At 43.9% G+C, this 12,440-nt stretch overlaps 2 protein-coding genes across 3 annotated transcripts in view; one reads left to right on the plus strand and one right to left on the minus strand.

Moving 5' to 3' along the window:
• LOC142814398 (uncharacterized) overlaps positions 1-12,440 on the plus strand; it is a 181,254-nt gene that overhangs the window by 168,405 nt on the left and 409 nt on the right. The window lies entirely within an intron of this gene.
• LOC142814565 (uncharacterized) overlaps positions 1-12,440 on the minus strand; it is a 416,641-nt gene that overhangs the window by 163,375 nt on the left and 240,826 nt on the right. The gene's annotated exons all lie outside the window — the stretch shown is intronic.

A 12,440-nucleotide genomic window follows, 5' to 3' on the forward strand; every position in this document is an offset into this window, starting at 1 on the left:
GATTGCAGGCAAGATTGTGATTCGTTATTTGAGTATGATTTGAATATTTCAGCTCGTAACTGCTGTTATATTTATTCCGTGTACTCTACACGCTTGTGCAGTCCACACTTTTTCAATATATTGGTTATAGAAAGCCAAGGCCTAAAGTGTCTGTCAATAAATAAATTGTGAAGAAGATGTGCCTACCGCGAGCAGCATTGCCAACGCCGGGCTCACTCGGCTCGTGCTTTGGTTCGCTGCTGTGCCGGTCTCTGGACGGTTCATTTCACTGCCTCACCACGACTAATAAACCTCTTCACAAAATAAATAAATAAATAAATAAATAAATAAATAAATAAATAAATAAATAAATAAATAAATAAATAAATAAATAAATAAATAAATAAAGCCTCTCCATTTGCACAATAATCGCCATTGAAAGTTTGAAGTGGGTGTGTGCTTTTTTGTCTGTTGGTTCTCCCTAATAGTGGGCCTAACAAAGGAAACCAGCCCTTAAGTTTACTCTTTTGTTCGTTTCACAGCGAGGGTACCGTTATGGCAGACTTGGTACCTGGAGGTGGTATGTGAGAGATTATTGGTCTGATGCCATCTCGTGACGAAGTCACGTACTACGTGACGCCAAACAGGCAAGAATAGCGTTCCACACTCGCCGCTATGGCAACAAGTCGTGTGGACTGATGCAACCACGTTTCAATGCACATATATATTATAAAAAATTAAGGAGAGATAACCGTCACCCTTGTTGAATGATAGAACACCGTACACGGCACTCTACTACGGGAGAGCAAGCCGTCAAATAGTGTTTAGAAAAAGTTATGCATGATTTCGAGTACTTGGTACTCTACTCTGGGAGAGCATAGAGCCTGTAACAAAATAACCGGCCCGCAGACGTTAGTCGGAGACGACCCGTTTATTCGCCATGAAGCCCAAGCTGTCCTTTCGTAGATCATGCCTGTCCGCAATACGTCCTCTTCGATAGTCTGGCCCGCCCCAAGAGAATAATAAGCAACAGAACCTTCCCGTGCGCGTCACATGTGATGAGGCCACATTGACAATAATTACGCCGTGAACAACTTCACGACATTGAGCGTCGTTGCCAACATTCATTCTGAAGAAACAAGAAAGTTTATTGTATACTAGTCACAGCACTTCAGGCGCGTACAACTGTCTGGTTTAACAAAATCACTTCGGTGGCACGTACAAACAAGAGAACAAAGACGCGGTGCAACTTACCGGACTGCAATACACTCATAGATCACGAATCACTGAAGGAAACAAAGAGAAAAGGAAACACGAAAAGCACTAAGTTAGAACAGAATCACATATTATTGTGACGAGAAGCAAGATTTTTTCGTCTTCTCTTGTGAATTTTGAAATGGCAATAAAGGAAATTCAACATTACCATTGCGCACTCCAAAAAAGCATGTGTGGCACCTTCTGATGAAAGCTTCTTCACCCTGCGTTTGTACCTGTTCAGTAAGGTGCCGATCATTCTTATCTTCTGTAACGCTGGATATGCTCCTCGTTGGGGTCATCGGCGTGCTTCGGCGATACAATGGCGACGCCACAAGTCGAACATCATGACGTGAAGTACAAGTTGTTCAAATAAGCCCCATCTGCGTTGTCCACTCGAAAGAACTGACACTCTGAATTGACAAGAATGTGTGGTTAGAAAAAGTGGGTAACGATTTAGAGTACTAGGTACTCTACTCTTGGAGAGCTTAAAGCTGTCCCGTCATGCCGTCGAATACAAGTGGCTAGACACATCATGTGTGTTCGGAAAAAGTTGTCAACGACTTAGAGTACCAGGTACTCTACAATGGGAGAGCAAAAAAAAAAATTGCCCGCAGCTTCCCTCGGGGGAACACTGAGGAAGATGCGGAGCATATAATTGGTTAACGGGGTGTTAAAGTGCGACTTACTTGGGTCGATGGCTGAATTGGTTAACGTGGTTGTGAAATGGGGTGTTAAATTGCGACTTACTTGGGTCGATGACTAAATTGGTTAACGTGGTTGTAGGAGGGGGTGTTAAATGAGTGAACACGTACACACGTATGCGAAAGGGCAGCGCTGGTCGAAGGGACATCGATCATTGTGTTTGAGGATTCGTTGGAATTCATTTCACCGCGACCTTGGACGTCGACGCGCCGTACAAACCAACCGACGAGCGGCAACTGAGCGAGCGAGCGCCGACCTTGAGTATATATACAGCGCGACGGCGCATGCACTGTCAGCTGTCGAATGTTCGAGAAGGGGGAGAAGCGCAACGGCGCATGCGCGCGCGTCAGCTGCCGATGTTCTCGAAGCGTGACGGCACATGCGCGCTACATTATACAGCTAGCGAATGTTCGTGAAGAGCAGAAGCGCACGCGGTGTGTAGAGGAGGAAGGGTGCACAGATGGTGGAGGAGTGAAGCGCGCGCGGTGTGTAGAGGAGGAAGGGATGCACAGATGGTGGAAGAAGGAGGAGGAAGCTTGCGGACGGCGCCGCACTACAAGCCTCGAGTATTAGATGCTCCGCATCTAAAAAGCCGTCCTGTGGGCCCCACCCACGCATATGCCGCTAACGGAGTCAATGCTGATACCGTAGCATAATACAAGCAGCTCACACAGTCTGCATGATGTGACAAAGCAACCATGGCGTTCACAGATTCTTCTGGCCAGTTTTAATCGACCAACATTGATACACTTTATTTTTACAAGCCTCCTTTTTTTAACTAGTCAGGCTGCGCATTCTCTCCGCACAGTTTTTTAGCACTGTTAGTATGGTTAATGCCGATGCCGAGTAAATAATTATGTTTTGCCGTTTTCATGTCCTTTAAGCTAACACTCATAAATCAAAAAGACACGTGGAGTTGTGCTTTACAAATGTCTGCTACTACGAGGTACTTCAAGAAGGTGGTGTGGTGTTCTTGAAGAGCGTCTTGCACAGGTTAACAACAGCAACATTGCAGGCAAGTTGGTAATGCGCAATTTGAGTACGATTTGTATAATTTAGTTCATTATTGCTGTTATATTTATTTTATCTTCACGCATGCACAGTCCACAGCCTTTCAATATATGAGCCAGAGAAAGCCTTGGCCAACAGTATCTGTCACTAAATAAATAAATAAATAAATAAATAAATAAATAAAAATTTTCTTGATTTTCAAAATGAATGTCGTTGAAAGTTTGCACAGAGTGTGTCTTCTTCTTTGTTACTATTTTCTTTTGTTATTGTTCAATAAAACTGAAGTTCAAGATGTCGCTGAGTTTTAATTCTGGACAGCATTGCAGAATTTGGGTGCTGGAAGCTCAGAGTAGTTTTGAAGCTGCGTAGTCTGGATAGCGGAACGCATATTGAACACGTCTGGGCCGCGTGTGGCCGCTTAGCGACAAGTGAAAGCAATAAGAGGTTGTCATTTCGTAGCCCTATTTCCTGTTGCAACCTGCGAAAACCTGTATGTTACACACGGTGAACGCATAAGAGAGCCCGATTATGTCTTCGACTGGGCAGAGAAGTTTCCCGAGAATTCGCTGAGCCATCTGCTGAACGAAAACCAAGCATCGCTTTAGTGTTCAACAAAGTAGTCCGACACAAGAAAATGTCTCTACAACCTGCCTGTGTTTACGACGCAGTGCCATAGCAAACTGCAGCCACCAGGGAGCACGGCGCGGATAAGTAAAGTTCTGGCAGGGGTTCATCAGATAGGCAATGTGGAGCTATTTGTCAAACCCGAACACCAACAGTATAAAGGTGCGTTGCTAACGGGAGATGAACCGTGAAAGGAGGAGGCCTCGACGATCGAGTAGCGAATGGTTACTGCGCGGCAGATTCTGTGGATGAAATCGTAACGTGATCCAGATCCGGTCTACCTATATATAGAACGAATCCGAGTAAATGCAGCTCTGTCCAATGCATGAACGTAGCGAGCGTTAGCTCATTCCGTACGAGGAGAGAGTACCCGTAGATGCAAATAGACAAATAAACAAGAATAGATAAGTACCAAAATATTTCGTAACTTCACAAATGCAAGCACGCTTCATCACGGCCTTTCAAAAACTGCCGATATTGAAACCCTCCCCACTATCTCCCTTTTAGTTGGTATTTTTCTCGGAATAAGTTGCATAGTACAATCTAGGATTCCCTTTTGGCCTCCAGGAGATGGTAGATTGATCATTCTCCCAAATGTCTTCGTTCGTTTCGTGTTTCTTAAATTTGTGGAAACAAAATGAATGTGTGGCGAAATTGCGACTTAGCGTTTACCCGTTCGACCATTAGAGCACTGGGAGGGTGGCAAACGATATAGCAAATATTCAGCGGAGCTCCTGCGATGTCATGTGTTTGCTGAAATTGTGCTGAAATGTTCAGTGAGCATTATTAGCCTGTAGATGTTAATTAGAGACATCCTCTTTTTAAGCCTGTGGTGAGGTTTGCTGCGTAAAACCGTTTCACCCAGCATGACATGCATATAAGACATTTTATTTGTGCAACATCTATCTATCTATCTATCTATCTATCTATCTATCTATCTATCTATCTATCTATCTATCTATCTATCTATCTATCTATCTATCTATCTATCTATCTATCTATCTATCTATCTATCTATCTATCTATCTATCTATCTATCTATCTATCTATCTATCTATCTATCTATCTATCTATCTATCTATCTATCTATCTATCTATCTATCTATCTATCTATCTATCTATCTATCTATCTATCTATCTATCTATCTATCTATCTATCTATCTATCTATCTATCTATCTATCTATCTATCTATCTATCTATCTATCTATCTATCAACGACTTTCAGCTCTCCTGGCCGTTTGGATAATGGAATTTATACCAAAATCAGTATTCCGCAACATGACTGTATCACGAGCATAAGCGACTAGTATTAACATGAAAATCATGACATGCACGTCATGAATGTCATCATTTGCATGTCATGGTCTTGCTGCTCCTGCAGTGGTTTCGTTCACATGACATATCAAAATTGGTCACGTATGACATAACTGTATTGCGAACATAAGTGGCAGGCCCTTACGTGCAAATGATGACATGCATGTTATGTATTAACATGACTATACGCCATGCTCATGATGCACTGGTGGTTGTTTCGCTAGCTTCACATATACCAAATTTGGCATTACATGACATCAATGGATGGCGACGGTGTATTACTGGTGCAAACATGACTATCGAATTATGCGTGTAATTTAAGAGCATGGCTACCTGCTACGCTCATGATGCACTTGCAACTGTTTCAATCACTTCACAAATACCAAATTTGGTATATCTTGACGTGAATAGACGACAATGGTATATGACTCGTTCAAACATGATAATCATGGCATGCATGTTATGTAAAACACTACGTGCTACTCGCATAGTGCACTCGCAGCCGTTTAGCTGGTCATATAAGAGCCAAAACGGGTATTACCTGACGTTAATGAATGACGAAGGTGAATAACAAGTACAAACATGATAATCATGGTAGGCATGTCACATAGATCATGAGTACAAACTACGCTTATATTGCACTATCGGTGGTTTTGCTAGCTTTACATATACCAAATTTTATGTTATGTGACGTGAACGGACGACGAACACAAATACCATATATGGCCTAATTTACATCCGCCTCCAAACGTTGTGTTGATTTTAAACTGACATATCAATTTTCTTCATTCGTGCTTCACATATGATTGATTTCTACTGTGCATGGGGTCTGCCTGTTTTTTGTTGAGGCACACGTTACGAAATGACGCTAAGTATATGTACAAATATTTCACCCAGAGACACATGTTGAACAATTTTAGATAATTAAACAACCGGTTGTTTCCACCTGCGTCATGATGCCAACAAGAACATGACTATTGGCAACACGAAAAGTGATAAGCTGCTATGAAGCGCTCGTGGTCGCGAGGGTGGCAGCCTTGGACACGGTCACATAAATCAATTTCAGCGCATGCACCTATCTACAATTGACGCTAACCCAACGTGGCGGCCGTATGGCAGGATACTTACGTAATATTTATGAAATTGGATAGCCAGCGCTGCAACCACAATGGACCTTTCACGAACATTAGAGTCTCCTTGAAAAGTTGTTTCGAGACCTGGCGTGGCTCTGTGGTAGAATGCTTGATTGCCGCAAGGAATTCTGAGGTTCGATTCATTCTGGGAACTTCATATTTATTCTTTGCATTCGTGCAGTCAACGCTGCCGATGTCACCCTTTTTTTTTCACTCACCCGTTAAAATTACCCATCTGTGTTCTTGCTTTGCCGGGGCCAATATAAATATTCAAGTACCTGTTCACATACCTGCATACCAGCGGCAATTACTCGCCCACGAGTATGTGCCACTATCTGACGGAGAGAGTCTGACGATGAGCGCAACTGGACTATGTGCGCGGCTATCAAATGTGTCTCAGCTAGAAAGAACATAACACTACATACTAACCTCTCTATCTCACCATCGTCATCCATTAATTTTTCCTTTCCCCTTTCCCTTCCCCCATGATAGAGTAGGAGGCTAGAGCAAGCTATCACTCAGGCCGACCTCTCTGCCGTTCTGTAAATAAACTTACCTCCTCCTCCTTACGATGAGCGCGACAGAATTCTGACATTTTTCATGTCATGACCAGGTAGCCGTATTCGTAAACCATCTTACCCTCCAATACTAATTTGGTTCACTCCATGTTAACGGGGTTACCACGAGAGCACCTAGAGGTAAACAGCTAGATAACTGGATAGATACCTAGATAAACGCCAAACGTGCTTGGAGTATTCAGAGAAATGCTTCGCATTTGAAAAGAAAAGGAACCCGATGAAAAAGGGATGCATGATGGTACTGCAGCACAATGACAGGTTTTCTGGCGTTGTTTTGTGCGACATATTCTAATCCCTAGGTTAACGTTTTCTGACTCATTCACAGATGACTGAAATTCCACTGAACAGAATTAGTTTATTCATACCAATCTGGATAAACAAGAACTTTTCCATCAGAAAATCGCCCTATTAAGTATTTGCAATAAAATGCCAAATCATTTTCAATGGTCCAGGCCTGCTGGAGAGTTCCGTGATCTATGTACGAAATAATATTCAACCTAGCTACAGCGTGGTAAAAGAGACCAATGGTTGAAAAAAGTGACGAATAGATGGAGCATGAGAGGGATCCTTCTTCTATTGTTTGTTCCTATCACTGATTTTTCCTATTTGCTTACCAAGCTGCAATAAATGCGTTAAACGATGCACGAACAGTGTAGTGAGTGGAACACGCATAATAAATTGTATAGTGCGGCTCATTCAGGCTTTTCCGTTAACAGGTACGCACATCTGGTTAGGCAGCACTGCTTGATCGAAAGCATGAATGTGTCACCCGAGCGGCAAACCGCTTAAACATATAAATCTGTAACCACGAGAAGGCAAACTGGGCCCGTATTTTGACACGAACCCTAAAGGTGACTGCATCACTCAGGAACGTAAAAATTTCTTCTAGTATCGTCTTTGGTAACGCAGGGTCTGATGTGTCTAGCCAGTGTAGCATCATTGGTGCACTCGCTGCTGGTTTGCTGATGACTGACAACGCATGAGTGAGTTTACTGTATGAACGCATAGCGACCCCAGCGGGTGTATATGAGTTTTTGCTGGCTTCTACGCAGTGGCCAGTTTTGGCTTAGGCTACATGAAATATAAAACGTGCTGAAGGTCTTGCAAGATACTTTGTGAAATTTATTCATGCAAAAGAAATATTTGAACAAAGTAATTTGTGTGAAATATACTTTTGTTGGGAGCTATATTCGGTGTACTCACAGAGTTAATCTGTAGTGTGCCGCAGCAGCGACAAGGCGTCAACATCTCGATATGTTGCCGCCGTGCGACAAATCACTTGAGCAACGCACGGTTCCTTTTCCTGGAATAGTGAAACCACGAAATGAGATGCCCTGGCAAAAAAAAATGCATACTGGAAGCGAACAAAGTTAATGCTCACTGAAAGGTTCAGCGAAAAAATATTTCGCCATTTACGGAGGATTGAATACCACAAGCCACCGCCCAGCCACTGAAATGAAAGACCACCACAAACTGACGTTGATGAGGTGTGTTCGTTTATCCTAGGCATGTCAGGGGCACCGTAGAGAGCGCTACATCGACGTAAATACTAGATGGTCCGGCACTTTTTCGGTTATGTTCAATAGCCAGTTAGCGCACACCAAAGGCGAAACTTCAGCGACCACCTACTTTCGTGATAGTTTCAGAATGTGGCCTTTGTATACTGTGCGCACCAGTGATCGCATTTAAATTGGTGTTGACACCACGTGTAGCATGTTTTTATGTTCAGTGCAAACAGACCCTATGCCATCTATATGTCCGCAATAACCGACCTGTCGGTGAAAGTATCAGTTTTAATTTGACGCCAAACGTCTACTCCAGGGCTGCTTAACAAATATAAATTGTACTCTCAGAACTCTAATGTCATTATTTCACTATCGTAATTTTATTAATAAAATAAAAAATCAAAGTGAAAGCTTTGTTTTTCAACTTCGCACCGAAACAGCCACACTTGACATCACGAATTTCAAGGTTTATTGATAATGTCTAGGTGCCATATGCTGTAGAAGGTTTCCTCAATTTTGGTTTGAGGAAACTCGCCCATTAGATACTATAGGCTTTTCGATGGACAGTGCATATCATTTTTATTAATTAGAAACTATGCAGGCCTCAAGGGACACCATAAACATTAGGCACGTCATGGTGATTTATACGGAAACGTTTGCTTACTATGTGTCATCTTGCCGCAAGCATGGTGTTTTTGATGTCTTCAAAATGTAATTTACCAGTACTAGAAAGAAAATTGGCAGATACTACGTACAGCGGAATCGATGATATGCGAAGCATTAAGGAAGAAATTTCATATGTGACTTTAAAATCAGCACAACGTCAAGAGGTGGACGTAAACTATGTTCTACATGACTTCCATGTCATGAATATTATGTTTGGACGTGTCATTTACCTTCGTCATGTATTTACGTCACGTCATACCAACTTTGGTATATATAAGCTAGCGAAACAGCCGTGAGCATGCTATGAGCGTAGCATGTAGTCATGTTTTACATTGCACGCATGTAATGATTATCATGTTTGCACATGTCATTTACCTTCGTCGTCTATTCATGTCACGCGAAAGCAAATTTGGTGGTATATGTGAAGCTAGCGAAACGGCCGCGAGGGCATCATGAGCTTGGCATGTAGTGATGTTGTTACTTGACATGCATCTGATGATTATCATGTTTGCACCAGCCCCATACCTTCATCATCCATTCACGTCCCATAATACCAAGAGTGGTATATGTGAAGCTAGCGAAACGACCACGGGCGCATCATGAGTGTGGCATGTAGTCATGTGGTTACATGACACGTATGTCATTATTTTCATGCTAGGGTAAGTTGCTTATGTTCGCCATGCAGGCATATCACGCATTCATGCAACATGTCATGTGAGCGAATCCACCATGAGATCAGCAACTCCATGAAATGTAAACTATGAGTTTCATGACATACATGTCATGATTTTCATTTTATGACTAGTCACTTATGCTCGCCATACCGCCATGTTATTCTATACCAATTATAGTATTGATGCAATCATCGAAAGGACCAGGAGAGCTAAATGTCGTAGGTGGCTAGATAGATAGATACTCTTAATCTCGCCGAGGTTCGCTAAGAAATACTTCGCATTTATAATCATTTCGCTTTTTAGTGACCCCTTGAAGTGCATGTACTTGACCATAGGAGAACAGCTAGCCATTTGTTTAGAAAATGTGTTCGACACTTTAGAGTACTTGGCACTGTACTATGGGAGAGCAGAAATCCATCCCAACTGAATTATCAGCAGTTAGTCTAAAGCACAGTAATATTATCGTGTGTTCAGAAAAAGTGGTTGACGATTCAGAATACTAGGCACTCTACTACGGGAGAGCCTGGAGCCGTCCCTTGAGCCTCACACTTGGCCAGCGGTAAGAGCAACACAATCTCTAGAACTATGCACGTCTCTTTGAAGCCGAACGTTTGATGCGCTGTGTCCAAAAGATGTATTTGAAAGCCCACATTGTTTGTCTGGTTGGCCTCCAGATTTAATTGTAAGGTTTAGCTACAGCTTCAGAAATCGAGAACGATAGGCGGATAATGGTCAAGTTGCTGTCGTTTTCATTTTACCCTTTACTGTACCTTTTCATAACACGAGTGAATACACATCTTAATGTTACTTTTCACGCGTTGAAGAGTTTTTTGCTGTTTATGAATGATACAGTTCTAGATAGGCACGTGAGGTCAATTTGACATCTATCTAGATTCCTCCGACAATAACAATGGCAGCATAACCACGGGTTGAATGATGGAGAGTTGGGCGAAGCATCCGTCCGTCTATTCGTTCTTGCTTCCGTCCGTCCATGCGTCCGTCTGTGTGACCGTCCGTGCGTACATCCGGCCGTTCTTGCATGTGTCTGTTCGTACGCCCGCACGTCCATCTGTACGTCCATCCCTGTGTTCGTTCATGCATCCGCCCCTGCGTCCATCCATGCGTACGTCCATCCGTGGAGCCGTCCATGCGTCCGTCCACGCTTCTGTCTGTCTTTCCGTTGGTCCATCTAGTCAGCACTCCAAATACCACCATCTCGCATCTTTTCATCATACATTCCGCATATAGAAGCACCGCCATTCAGCGGATATTCGAAGGACTAAACGAGAAGTGGCACACGCACAATTTCTTACGGCTTGCACTTCGTGTCAACTTCCAACCTTTAACCATTTCAAAATCTTGGTATATACTAGTTCAGTGTATTGATGGCACTGCGGCCCAACGCTCGCTAAACCTTTCTAAAACCAAGGAGGTTACGCCCAGCGAGTATAACGTAGCAACCCTTTCTTGCCAGATAGTGCTCAATGTACATGCCAATAACTGCTAATGGGGAACGAGAGACAGGAGAATTCGGCTTTTAGTTAACGCGCACGCTGCGAATTTTTTATTGTTCAACAACGGACAGGAGAAATCTCCCACCGGCACCACCTTGCAGGTCAAAGCGTAAGACTCGTTACGCACTACTACGAGGGACGAACGGGTGCCGCTTTAAGGAGCTGCGGTGACGCGTTGCGTGCGCTCGCCGGCGTTCATTTCGTCGCGTCACGCCGGCGTTGCCACGCCAGGCGCCTGTCCTGCCTCATACTCGCAGGCGCGCGTCACGCTGCATTAATTTGACGCATGTGCGTTTCAGCGTATTCGGCATCCCTCCGTCACTAAAAAAGGGGAGTGAGTGAGTGAACACATTTGTTGATAAAAAAAAGAGGAGAGGTGCGGCCCTTTTGAGGCCTCATAGTGGGTGGAGTCCTTATTCTGGGACACCATTGCTGACACTTGCTAATCTGGCCCTCTGGACCATGGCTCCTTGGGCTTGAAGATCCGAGCAACCCAGCAGGGTCGCCTCCCACTCCTCTCTGGTTAGGTTAGGGTTCGGGGGAAGAGCTGACTTGAGCTGACAAGCCCAAACGATGTGGTAGGTGTCAGCCACCTGCCCACAGTATTGGCACTTGCCAGTGAAGGAGGAATCGAAATGTTGCATGATTGCCAGGCACAGTAAAGTATTGGTGAAAAGTCTCAGCAAGATGCGTTCATTAGCCTTCCCCAGCCCCTTTGCAGGAGGTAGGTATTGACGATGCTGATCCCTGTGATAGGTTGTAATTCCTTTGAATGTCAGCAGATACCCACCTTCGGGTTGCAGGTACTCAAGATCTAAGCGGGATGCCCTGTGAACGAGTGCTCAAGCCGCCGTGTTCCCGACTTTATTTCCCATTAGGCCCTGGTGGTCTGGAGTCCAGACTAGGCAACGAGAGATAGGGTCGATTAGCCGGTTGCTATAGTTCTGCGAAATTCTTTCCGCTAGTGTGGTGATCCAACCAGCTTCATAATTTCGACATGCCCCACGCGAATCTGATATGATACATTCAGACTAAAAGACAGAGACGCAGTGTTGTATGGGTAACGCATCGGCATAGAGTAATGTTACTCTATGGCATCGGCGCGAAATGCAGCATGTCGCATTTCGCGCCGGTTGCCGTCGGGCCGTGCCGACGGACGCTGGTCGCACCTGGCGTCAGTCTATGGAATGCGCGCATTTTGCTAACTTATAGCTTCGCTGTGCCCAGCGTGCGCACGCGTGAACGCTACAATTAAGTGTATTGGGCCCTTCATGATGTGCTCGTGGCCGTTTTGCTAGCTCCGCATATACTAAATTTGGTGTTACGTGACGTCAATGAATGATGAAGTATGTGACTGGTACAAACATGATAATCCTGACACGCGTGTCATGTAAGAACATGACAACAGACGACGCTTATAGCGTGCTCGCGGCCGTTTCATTAGCTCCACATATACTAAATATGGTATCACGTGACGTGAA

Source organism: Rhipicephalus microplus, chromosome 4 (genome assembly GCF_043290135.1).
Source record: "Rhipicephalus microplus isolate Deutch F79 chromosome 4, USDA_Rmic, whole genome shotgun sequence".
In the NCBI taxonomy this organism is placed as follows: Eukaryota; Metazoa; Arthropoda; class Arachnida; order Ixodida; family Ixodidae; genus Rhipicephalus; species Rhipicephalus microplus.